This window comes from Scyliorhinus torazame, chromosome 14, assembly GCF_047496885.1.
Source record: "Scyliorhinus torazame isolate Kashiwa2021f chromosome 14, sScyTor2.1, whole genome shotgun sequence".
Lineage (NCBI taxonomy): Eukaryota > Metazoa > Chordata > Chondrichthyes > Carcharhiniformes > Scyliorhinidae > Scyliorhinus > Scyliorhinus torazame.
Window position 1 is genome coordinate 173,800,353 of NC_092720.1, and position 11,730 is coordinate 173,812,082.

Genomic DNA, 11,730 nt, shown 5'->3' on the forward strand with positions numbered 1-11,730 from the left:
CAAGCTGGGGGTTGGCTATATTTGGGGTTGCACAAGAGCCAGGAGTGCAGGAGGTGAGAGAGGCCGATGTTTTGGCCTTTGCGTCCCTAGTAGCCCGGCGCAGGATACTGTTGATGTGGAAGGAAGCCAAGCCCCCGGGGGTGGAGACCTGGATAAATGACATGGCAGGGTTTATAAAGCTGGAACGGATTAAGTTCGTCCTAAGGGGATCGGCTCAAGGGTTCACCAGGCGGTGGCAACCGTTCGTCGAATACCTCACAGAAATATAGAGGGAATGGAAAAGAAGAAGGCAGCAGCAGCAGCCCAGGGGGGGGGGGGGAGGGGAGGGGAGGAACCAGAAGGAGTCTCAAGCTTATTAATATATATGTATAATATGTATAGGTCGTTGCTATAAATAATTGTATATTGGACTGTTAAATCATATTTTTGGCGATTGTTTATCTGAGACAAGGCAGTTGCCATTTAGTTTTAGTTTTCGTTTTTGTTATATATTTTTTATTCTTTGTTTATAAAACAGGTCACTGTTATCTATACTGTTATGTTATTGTGTAAAGGATACACAATGTACTGTGATGGTTGACCAAAAATTTTCAATAAAATATTTAAAAAAAAACCAGGGCGAGGTTAGTCCGGCTCTTTGAGGGGGTTGAAGATGTGTGTGAACGTTGCGGGGGAGACCCCGCAAACCACTTTCATATGTTTTGGTCCTGTCCAAAGCTGGAGGATTACTGGAAGACATGTTTAGGGTAATCTCTAAAGTGGTTCATGTGAAACTGGACCCGGGCCCTTGACGGGCCATATTCGGGGTGTGGGACCAGCCGGGGTTGGAAACGAGTACGGAGGCAGATGTTGTAGCCTTCGCCTCGTTGATCGCCCGAAGGCGGATCCTGTTATGGTGGAGATTAACGCTTGAAAAGGTCAAATTTGAACTGAGGGGAAGAATGGAGTGGTTTTACAATTTATGGGCGTTATTCATTATGTACTTTCGAGAATTAGATCACATTGAACATTAGGGGGGGTTGGGGCTGGGAGGGTTGGGGGGAGGGGGACTGCATGTGTTAATGGTGACTATGGGTGATTCCTGATTCCTTTTTGTCATTTGTTTATGTTAACATGCGGGCCAATGTCTGGGGTTTAGTGGGAGGATGGGATCGTTGTTATTGATATGGGGATTGACATTACATTCGTTACTGATTGTTGTTTATTGTTGTGTGTAAATTTGGGAGAAAATGTGACAAAGGAGGAGAATTAAAAAAAAAAATTAAAAATAAAAGCTCAGGTGCATCTACTGGTTCCAGAAACAGATTACCACGTTGGTCCCTATTGGGCCCTACTCTTTCTAATGTCATCCTCTTCCCCTTAATATACTTATTAAAAAAATATTGAATTTCCCTTTATTTCACGCGGCAGTATTATTTTCGTGCCCCATCTTCGCTCACTTAATTAATTTTTGAAGTAATCCCTGCATTTTCTATGCTAGGGCTTCAAGTGTTTTGATCCATGTGCATCTGCCACAAGCCTATCGTATTTTTCTTATCCAATCTGAATATACTTTAACATCCAGTGTTCTCTGGACTTGTTGCTCCCACCCTTGATCTTTATGGGAACATATGGCCCTGTTCTCTCTCTATTTCCTTTCTGAATGAATCCCACTGCTCTAATGTAAATTTTCATACCAGCTGCCAAGTCGGCTTTGGCCAGATCTTGTGTCATCCTATTAAAATGGCCTCCCTCAATTGAGAAACTTTATATGTGGCCCATCTTTGTGCCTTTCCATACCGACTTAAATCCTCTTGAGTTATGGTTGCTGTCACCAAAATGCCCCCCCCCCCACCGCACCATCCTCCCCTCCACCCGAAACATCCATCAGTTGCTCAGCTTCATGCCGTTAAACTAGGTCCAGCACCACCCCTTCTTTTGTAGGATATTCTACATATTGGCATAAAAATCTCTCCTGGATGCATTTTAAGTATTTGCCATCAAGTATTTCACACTTTGACTATCCCTGTTACTATTGTGAAAATGTAAATCCCCAACTAATATTACCCTATTATTTTACATTTCTCTGAGATTTGTCTACAAAACTGCCCCTTTTCACGGTACCTTCATTACAGTGTTAATGCAAGCTTACTTGTGACAATAAAGATTATTGTTATCTCTCTCTGACTTTTCAGGGGGCTTTTCTAAGCACCCAGAAATTCCGTTTCCCCGCTGTTTCTTTCCAAGATCTACTCATGTGGAGTCATTGGAGGAACCTTCTCAGATATCATCCCTTCTTAGTGCAGTATTTGACTCCCTAGTCATAGACGCATACAGGTCTCTAGCACAGGAAAGGCCATTTGGCCCATCGCATCTAAGTCCATCAAAAACAACCACCCAACAATTCTAACCTCATTTTCTAGCACTTTGCCCATAGTCTTGTATGCCTTGGGATCGCAAGTGCACATCTAAATACGTCTTAAATGTTATGAGGGTCTTTGTCTCCACCTCTCTTTCAGGCAGCGAATTTCAGACTCCCACCACACTCTGGGTGAAGATGTTTTTCCTCAGCACCCATCTAAACCTCCTGTCCCTTACCTTAAATCTATACCGCCTGGTCATTGATCTCTTAACGAAGGGGAAAGGATTATGTTGTCTACTCTACCTGTACCCCTCGTAATTTTATACATCTCAATCATGTCCCCATCCCAGCCTCCTCTGTGTCAAGGAAAACAACCCCAGTCTATCCAATCTCTCTTCATGAATAAAATTCTCTGCAGCCCAGGCAACATTCTGGTAAATCTCCTTTGCAGCCTTTCAAGTGTCATCAAAACCCTCCTATAATGTGGATTTCAGAAGTGTATACAGTACTCTAGCTGCAGCCCGAAGAACCATTTATACATTCCTTGACTGATATTGCTTTAGCTCAATCTTTGTGGTACCCCAACATTGAAGCCCCCCACCCAGAGCATATTCTGTGCCCTTGCCACCCTCAGTGCTTCCTCCAAGTGGTGTTCAACATTGAGGGATACTGTTTAATCAGCTGATGGTGGCCGGTACATGGTAACAGGCAGGAAGCTTCCTTGCCCATGCGACTTCATGGTGTCCAGAATCAATATCGGGGACTCCCAGGGCAACTCCCTCCTGAGTACCACTGTGCCGCCATTTCTGCTGATTATGTCACCAGTGAGACAGTACATAATACGAATGGTGATAGTTGGATCTGGCACATTACCTGTAAGGTATGATTCTCTGTAAGTATGACTATGTCAGGCTGTTGCTTGACTAGTTTGTCTCCCAAATTTGGCACAAGCCCCAGATGTTGGTAAGGAGGACATTGCGGAGTCGATAATGCTGGGTTTAGACATAGAACTTACAGTGCAGGTGGAGGCCATTCGGCCCATCGAGTCTTAAGCCCACGCCTCCACCCTATCCCCATAACCCAGTGACCTCACCTCACCGTTTTGGACACCAAGGGCAATTTAGTATGGCCCATCCAACTAACCTGCACATCTTTGGACTGTGGGAGGAAACCGGAGCACCCGGAGGAAACCCACGCACACACGGGGAGGATGTGCAGACTCCGCACAGACAGTGTCCCAAGCCGGAATCGAACCTGGGACCTGTGAAGCAATTGTGCTATCCACAAGGCTACCGTGCTGCCTCCTTCAATGAACTCCAATAAAATGGTAAAACATAATTTCCCTTCCACAAAACCATGCTGTCTCTGCCTGATTGTCTTGATGTTTTTTCATGTGCCCTACTGTAACATTTTTAATAATGGATTCTGACATTTTCCCGATGGCAAACGTTTGGCAAACTGACCGGTAGTTCCTTGCTTTCTGTCTCCACCCTTTTGAAACCAGTCTTGGATCCGAACGCGGTGTGGCATGGATAATGTGGCAATCGGGGATCGTTTTTTTCTGTTCCGATCATATCCAGTCCTAACATAATTCCTTGTATAACAATGCTTCATAGTTGTGGCTGCAGATACCTTTGCTCTCAGAGAATGTCATACTCCTGAAGCATGGCATTTGTACCACTTTCGAAAACTGCTTCTTGACCTTCTGTGTACCTCAACAGATGATGTTTTGATTTCTAATTTCGAGTGCCTGCGTTGTTGTTTAGTTTGTGAAAATGAGGTTGTTGAATATCTGGCGATGCTTTTTTTGGACTCAAATCAAAGGCCTTTGGACAGCCATAATAATAACTTAAGGACAAATCAAAGGCACGATGATTTGCGCGATTGAGAAAAAGGCTCGGAAATTGCAGTTATTCCGTCCACTCAAGGCTATGCCGAGAATTCGACGGGCAATGAACAGGAATCCCGCCAATGTGTAATTTACATTAAAAGCATGATATGCTGAAACTCCTGAACAATTCTGGAAGGATGTGTGCACAGTAAATTAAAATACCTCCCATACGAAAGATTCAGCAGTGAGACTCATGTGGAGTCAGCAGTCACCGTTTAAAGCTCAAATGATTCATCTGCGATAACAGCGGAGCCGAGCTGCCGAAAACGCAGATCTATCGCTGCCGGGCTGGGTGAGCATATGACCTGCCTACGGGCGCACAAATTCGCACGCAGTGGCATGTGGCGCCGTGATCGTATAGTGGTTAGTACTCTGCGTTGTGGCCGCAGCAACCTCGGTTCGAATCCGAGTCACGGCAATGAGTGCTTTTAAATATTTCGCCTGTGGCTCATGCTCAAACACCGAAAAAATTAAATTTTGACGGCAAAAACGCTCATTCAGTCATGTAATCCTCATACAATCCTTTCTTATTTAGCGCCCTTACATGGCTCTGAAGCTCCGGACTCAAACTCAACTTTTCTCCCAGATTTTTACCCGTTCTCAATCACTAATCTTATTTTCCTTCCATTCCATCCTTATTATGCTATGGTATCATCTCACACTTTCGCTAACACCGTTGAGTTTGTTTTATTACCATCCCTGTTTCTGGGGTTACACGCTCCTTTCGCGCTAATGTAGATATGTGCTTTGAAACTATTGGAAAATAAACATCTAGTCTTTGTAACTCCACAGATCACACATTCTGGAAGGCCTTGCCGCGAAACTAAGAGCAGTTGGAGCAGGAAAATGCACCAAAAGTAAATATGGTGCAGGGTAAGGGGGCGCGCAGCCCACCCAGTGGTCGACAGAGCATCTGAGGGAACTATTGAACAACTAGTTCCAGCATCAGAGAAAGAAGCAATGGAAGACCTAGACCTGGCCAAGGTGGTGGAGCCGTTGAGAACTGGGATTGAGCGAGTCGAGCAGATGCTGGAGACCCAAGGTGGGATGATTTATCATAGAATTTACATTGCAGAAGGAGGCCATTCGGCCCATAGAGTCTGCACCTGCTCTTTGAAAGAGCACCCTATCCACGGTCAACACCTCCACCCTATCCCCATAACCCCATAACCCAGTAACCACACCCAGCACTAAGGGCAATTTTGGACACTAAGGGTAATTTATCATGGCCAATTCACCTAACCTGCACATCTTTGGACTGTGGGAGGAAACCGGAGCACCCGGAGGAAACCCACGCACACAGGGGGAGGACGTGCAGACTCCGCACAGACAGTGGCCCAAGCCGGAATCGAACCTGGGACCCGAGAGCTGTAAAGCAATTGTGCTATCCACAATGCTACCATGCTACGCAAAAGTTTAGAAAGTGGAGGAGGCGGTGGGGGAGCAGGAGGAGCAGATGGCCTCATTGGCGGAGTTGGGAGTGATGAAGGAATGCCGGAAGGGCCTGAAAGAAAAGGTGGAGTACATGGAGAACTGTTCCAGGAGGGACAACATGAGGATTGTTGGGATGCCTGAAGGCATTGAAGTTGCGGATGCCAGTGAGTATTTGGAGAGTATACTGAAGAAGTTGATGGGGAGAGCGCCTTTGCTCAGCCCCTCAAGGTGGACCAAGTGCACAAGGTGCTGAGGAGGAGGCGACAGGTGAGGCAGCCGCTGAATGAGATGTGGTGCGGCTGCATCGTTTTTTGGATAAGCAAAACATCCTACAATGGGCGAGGCAGGTATTCGGAGGCGCCGGAGGCTGGGTTGTTGAAGGAGAGGCAGAGAGTCCAGATGGAATTTGGGCTAGTCTCTGTAGGGAAGGCAGTAGGACAGTTGCGGAGGGCCAGAGGGGTAGTGTATGAGATTGGAGACAAGGCAAGCAAGATGGTTGCCAAACAGTTGCGGAAACAGGCAGTGGTAGATTGGTAGAGTGAGGAATGATTGACCTGGAGGGAGTGAATGGGACTTTTGAGGCCAGTTATGGGAGGCTGTACCAATCGGAGCCCTTGTCTGAGGAGGAGGGGATCATAGATCATAGAATTTACAGTGCAGAAGGAGGCCATTCGGCCCATCGAGTCTGCACAGGCCCTTGGAAAGATCACCCTATCAAAGCCTACACCTTCACCCTATCCCCGTAAACCTGTAATCCCATCTAACCATTTTGGACACGAAGGGCAATTTAGCATGGCGAATCCACATAACTTACACATCTTTGGGTGCAGCGGTTGCTGGATAGGTTGGAGTTTCCCAAGCTGGAGGAGGGGCTTCTTCAGGGCATGGTTGCACCAATTGGGCTGCAGGAGGTGGTGGATGATGTGTGGTGATGCAAGCGGAACAGGTTCCGGGGCTGGATGGGTTCCCGGTAGAGTTTGATAAAACCTCTGGGGCGGACCTCGGGCCACGGATGGCGAGGGTGCAAAATGAGGTGAGGGAGAGGGGGGAACTCCCCCCTACACTGTCACCAGCTTCCATATTCCTCTCTTCTAAAGAAGGATAAGTATTCGGAGCAGTGTGAGTCGTACCCCCCAATATCGTTGTTGAATGTACATGCCAAGTTCCTGGTCAAGGCGTTTGCATTGTGAATTTTGGACTGTGTACCAGGGGTGATAGGCGTTTGTCAAGGCAAGGCAGCTGTTGTGAAATATGCTGAGGCTATTCAATCAGTTGCTTCACAGCGCCTGGCTCCCAGGTTCGATTCCGGCCTTGGGTCACTGTCTGTGCAGAGTCTGCATATTCTCCCTGTGTCTGCCTGGGTTTCATCCGGGAGCTCCGGTTTCTTCCCAGAAGTCTTCAAAGACATGCTGTTCGGTGAATTGGACATTCTGAATTCTCCCTATGTGTACCCGAACAGGCGCTGGTGTGGCGACTGGGGTTTTTTCATAGTAACTTCATAGTAAGCCTGCTTGCGACAATAATAAAGATTATTATTATGTAACTATGATGCCTTCAGAAGGGCAGGTGGTTGATGTGGTGGTGGCAATGAACGGGGAGAAGGCTTTTGATTAGGTGGAGTGGGAATATTTTTTGGAGGTGCTGAGTGTTCCCGTTTGGGCATGGGTTTGTGGATTGGCCCAATGCTCTACACAGGGCCGGTGGCATGCTTGCGGATTAACTGAGTACGTTTGGGGTACTTTGGGCTGCGCCATTGGACAAGGCAAGGCTGCCCACTCTACCATTGCTGTTCACCATGACGATAGAGCTGTTGGCAATGGCAGTTAGGGGATCAAACGATTGGAGAGGAATTGAGTGGGGGAAGGTGTCAAACATAGGGTCTCGCTGCATGCAAATGACCTGTTAGTGTATATTTCGCAGTCAATGGGCAGCATATGGAGATTTTGGGGGGATTTGGCCTGTTTTGGGGATATGAGCTGAACGTGGGAAAGTGTGAGGTGTTCCTGATTAATGCCAGAGGGCAGGAAAGAAGATTAGGGGAGTTGCTGTTTAAGGTGGAGTATGTTCGTGTTCAGCTGTCTCCCCTTAACGAACCTAGTTTGATCCTCATGGACCACCCCCGGGACACAATCCTCTATCCTCATCGCCATTACCTTGGCCAGGAGCTTAGTATCTACATTCAAAAGGGAAATGGGCTTGTAGGACCCACACTGCAGCGGGTCTTTATCCTTCTTCAAAAGTAACAATATTATCGCCTCCGTCATAGTCGGGGGCAACTGCCCCCTTTCCCTGGCCTCATTAAAGGTTCTCATCAAAAGCGGGGCCAGTAGGTCTATATATTTCCTATAAAATTCCACCGGGAACCCATTCAGTCCCGGGGCCTTCCCCGCCTGCATGCTCCCAATCCCCTTTACCACTTCCTCCACATCAATCTGTGCTCCCAGTCCCGCCCTCTCCTGCTCCTCCACCTTCGGGAATTCCAGCTGATCGAGGAAATGCATCATTCCCTCCTTCCCTTCCGGGGGCTGAGCCTTATACAACCTCTCATAGAATGTCTTAAACACCCCATTCCCTCTCTCCGCTTCCCGTTCCAGCTCTCCCTCCTCATCCCTCACCCCACCTATCTCCCTCGCCGCTCCCCTCTTCCTCAACTGTTGGGCCAGTAACCGACTGCCAGCGAGAGATTGAGGAGCAGATGGATAGAGAGATTTTCGATAGGTGCAAATGTTTCATGTGTTGATGTGGTAGGGGATTTTAACTTCTCCTATATTAATTGGTACTCACTTACTACTAGGGGCTTGGATGGGCCAGAGTTTGTAATGTGTATCCAGGAATGCTTCTTGATGCAATGTATAGATAGTCGAATAGGGCAGGGGCAATACTGGGCCTAATATTGAGGAATGAGTCGGGACAGGTGGTTGAGGTTTCAGTCGGGGAAAATTTCTGGAATAGCGACCACAATTCCAAGAGTTTTAAGGTACTTTTGGATAGAGATGCGGGTAACCCTCGGATTAAGGTGCTAAACTGGGGAAAGACAAATTATGATAACCTTAGACAGGAATTGAAGAATTTAGATAGGATACAAGCTTCAGGTATCTGGGTATCCAGGTGATGCAGAGCTGGGCCCAGCTGCGTCGGCTTAACTTGGCTCAATTGGTGGAGGGGATGAGGGCAGATTTTAAGAGGTGGGATGTGTTACCACTCTAACTGGCTGGGCGGGGCAGACTGTGAAAATGAAGGTGCTGCCTAGATTCCTGTTTGTGTTTCAGGACCTCCCTATCTTTGTCCCTAAATCGTTCTTTAGGAAAATTAATATTTTGATCTCAGTGTTTGTGTGGATGGGTGGTGCAGCATTGTTTGGAAGGGGGTGAGGGGTGCAGCTTGCATTTCCGAATATAATAAATTATTATTGGGAGGAGAATATTGCAATGGTGCGTACGTGGGCTGTGGAGGAGGGGTTGGTTAGGGGCCAATGGAGACAGAGTCGTGGAGGGGAACGAGTTTGACGGCTTTGTGTTTGCACCTTTACCGTTCTCGCTGCTAGGTATACGCCGAATCCAATGGCGATATTGGCCTTAAGGGGGTGGGGCATGTGGGGCTGGTGTATGCGTCAGTGTGGGCGCCAATTTGCGACAACCATAGATTTACGCCAGTGGGACGGGATGTGAAGTTCAGGAGTTGGTGGCAGGCGGGCACCATTCAGCACTTTGGGGACTTTTTATGGAGGCAAATCTGTGGGGCTGCAGGACTTTCAGGGAGTGTATGAATTGCTTGGATGAAATGGCTTTAGGACCCTGCAGATTCGGGATTTCGCAAGGAGTGACGTGCCATCCTTTCCTGGGCTGCCACCCGCGAGATTGCAGGACACGTTGCTGTAGTAGGACGAGATAGTGGTGGGGAAGGTGTTGGATATCTATTAGGGATTAATAGCGTTGGAGGGAGCCCTGTTCGGAGATATTAAGCGCAAATGGGAATAGGGGCTGGGTGGGGGCCAAGACATGGGTGGAGGCCTTGTGGAGGACGAGCATATCTTCGTCTTGTGCGAGGTTAAGTCTCATCCATTTTAAGGTGTGCACAGGGCTCATATGTTGGTGGCAACGATGAGTAGGTTCTTTGCGTGGGTAGAGGATAGTTGTGAGTGGTGCGTGGGAGGGGGCGGGGGGGGGGGGGGGGGATAATCACGTCCAAATGTTCTGGGCACGTCCAAAACTGGGGGTTCTGGCAGGGGTTTTCAGGATGAGGGATGATTCCGAGTCCAGAGGTGGTGATATTTGGGTGTCGGAAAACCTGGGAGTCCAGGGGTGAGAGAGGCCAACGTCATGGCCTTTGCCTCCCTGATAGCCCAGAGACTGATTTTGCTCGGGTGGCGCGACTCATAGCCGCTGAAAGTCGGCCTGTGGGTGAGCGACCTTGCAGAAGTCCTGAGGCTGGAGAAGGTAAAGTTCTCTTTGCGAGCGTTGTTAGAGGGGTTCACCCGAAGGTGGAAACGGTTCATTGATTTATTTAAAGAGGTCTGAAGGGTCAGCAAGGAGTCGGGAGAGTTGGGGGAGGATAGGGTAAGGAATTTAAAATTAGGAAGACGGGATGTGGCGGGGTGTTGGTAATGGGGGGGGGGGGGGGGAAAAGGGTTCTGGGTGTTAATTGAGTTGATAGTTGATGTGTTCTTCTGATAGTTCGTGTACATATGTGAAAATGACTTGAATAAAAATATTGAAAAAGTAAAGGGATGGTCGTCTTCATCCAAGTCGCTGCAGCAACATCTTGCACTTCACTTCATCAATACACACAACAAGGGGCCCTGGCCACTACTGTCAGGTTAAGCAGCGATTCACTGGAACTTCGTTCAATTTCACCTACTGCATTCGATGGTCACAATGCATCCTCCTCCACAATGGGGAGATTGAACGCATACTGCGTGACTGCTTTATGGAAAACCTGGCGTCAGTCTGCAAACATGCAAAGGGAATTTCACAGTAAATTCATTGCAGTGTTAATTTAAGCCTACTTGTGACAACAATAAAGATAATGATGAGCCAACCTCACACCGCGTGTCATTTCAATTTACCGTCTAGATCTCGTGCTTACATTTCTGTCCTCCGTCTGTTGCCTTTGTCCATTGAAGCCCAACACAAAGTGAACAAGCAACAACCCGTCTTCTAATGTATGATTTTACAGCCTGCAGAACTTAGTCTGGCGTACAACAATATCAGTTTATTAATTCTATCCTCAAGTTTGAGCTTATCCACTGTACTCGCCTCACCAACTTCCAGTGCGTATCTTCTTTTTATGTTTTGCTTTTAGAAACTGATACTCTTGTTTTGCAAGATTTTACATATTGGACTTCCGGTGGCGGCCGTGGTCGCACAAAGAGTGGCTCCTGTGTGGAACTTTCTGGCCATTTCATTGGTGATTTCTGGTGATAAATTGTGAGAAGAGAGGTTGGTTGTGGATTCTCCCTCAGTATGGGATGGCGACGGGTTACCAGACCCGGCAGAGGTCGGTGAGAGCGCTCGCCCATGGGGTGGAGGAGCGTCGTGGATCAGCACTCGTGGGAAAGATGGCGGTGCAGACGGAGTACCTTATTAGCTTCATTATAGATTAATTTCGGCAACAGCGCAAGGAAATGCGGGGAGACTGGTCGAGTCACGTCGCGGGTCTCTGGAGTGAGTGTGAAGGGGCCTGGGGGCACATGGTGCGGCGATGAAAGAAGTGGAGATGGCGATTTCAGACATGAGTGGCCGAATCTTATCACTGGAAGAGGAGATGTCGATGTTAGGGGAAATGTTCAAGGTATTGTGAGCATCGTCCACGCAATAACTAAGAGACCCGCCCAGGTGGCAGAATCTATGCATTGTGGGTCTGCCGGATGGAGTGGAAGTAACGACTGTGATGAAGATGTTTCAGAAGTTGGTGGATTAGAAGTTTTTGAGAGGACCCACGAAGTGGATCGAGCCCACTGTTCCCTGAGACAGAAAGCGAGGGCTGCGACTGTGCATATGCATAGGGTTCAAGATAAAGAGAAGATATTGAGGTGGGCCAAAACATTTCGGGACTGTTGCTGGGA

General features: G+C 47.9%; 1 non-coding gene across 1 annotated transcript; it reads left to right on the forward strand.

Annotated features, from left to right (window-relative positions):
• The first annotated feature begins 4,578 nt into the window (after positions 1-4,578).
• Positions 4,579-4,650, forward strand: trnah-gug (transfer RNA histidin (anticodon GUG)). The gene has a single exon. It is a non-coding gene; the product is annotated as a tRNA-His (tRNA).
• The last annotated feature ends 7,080 nt before the right edge of the window (positions 4,651-11,730 follow it).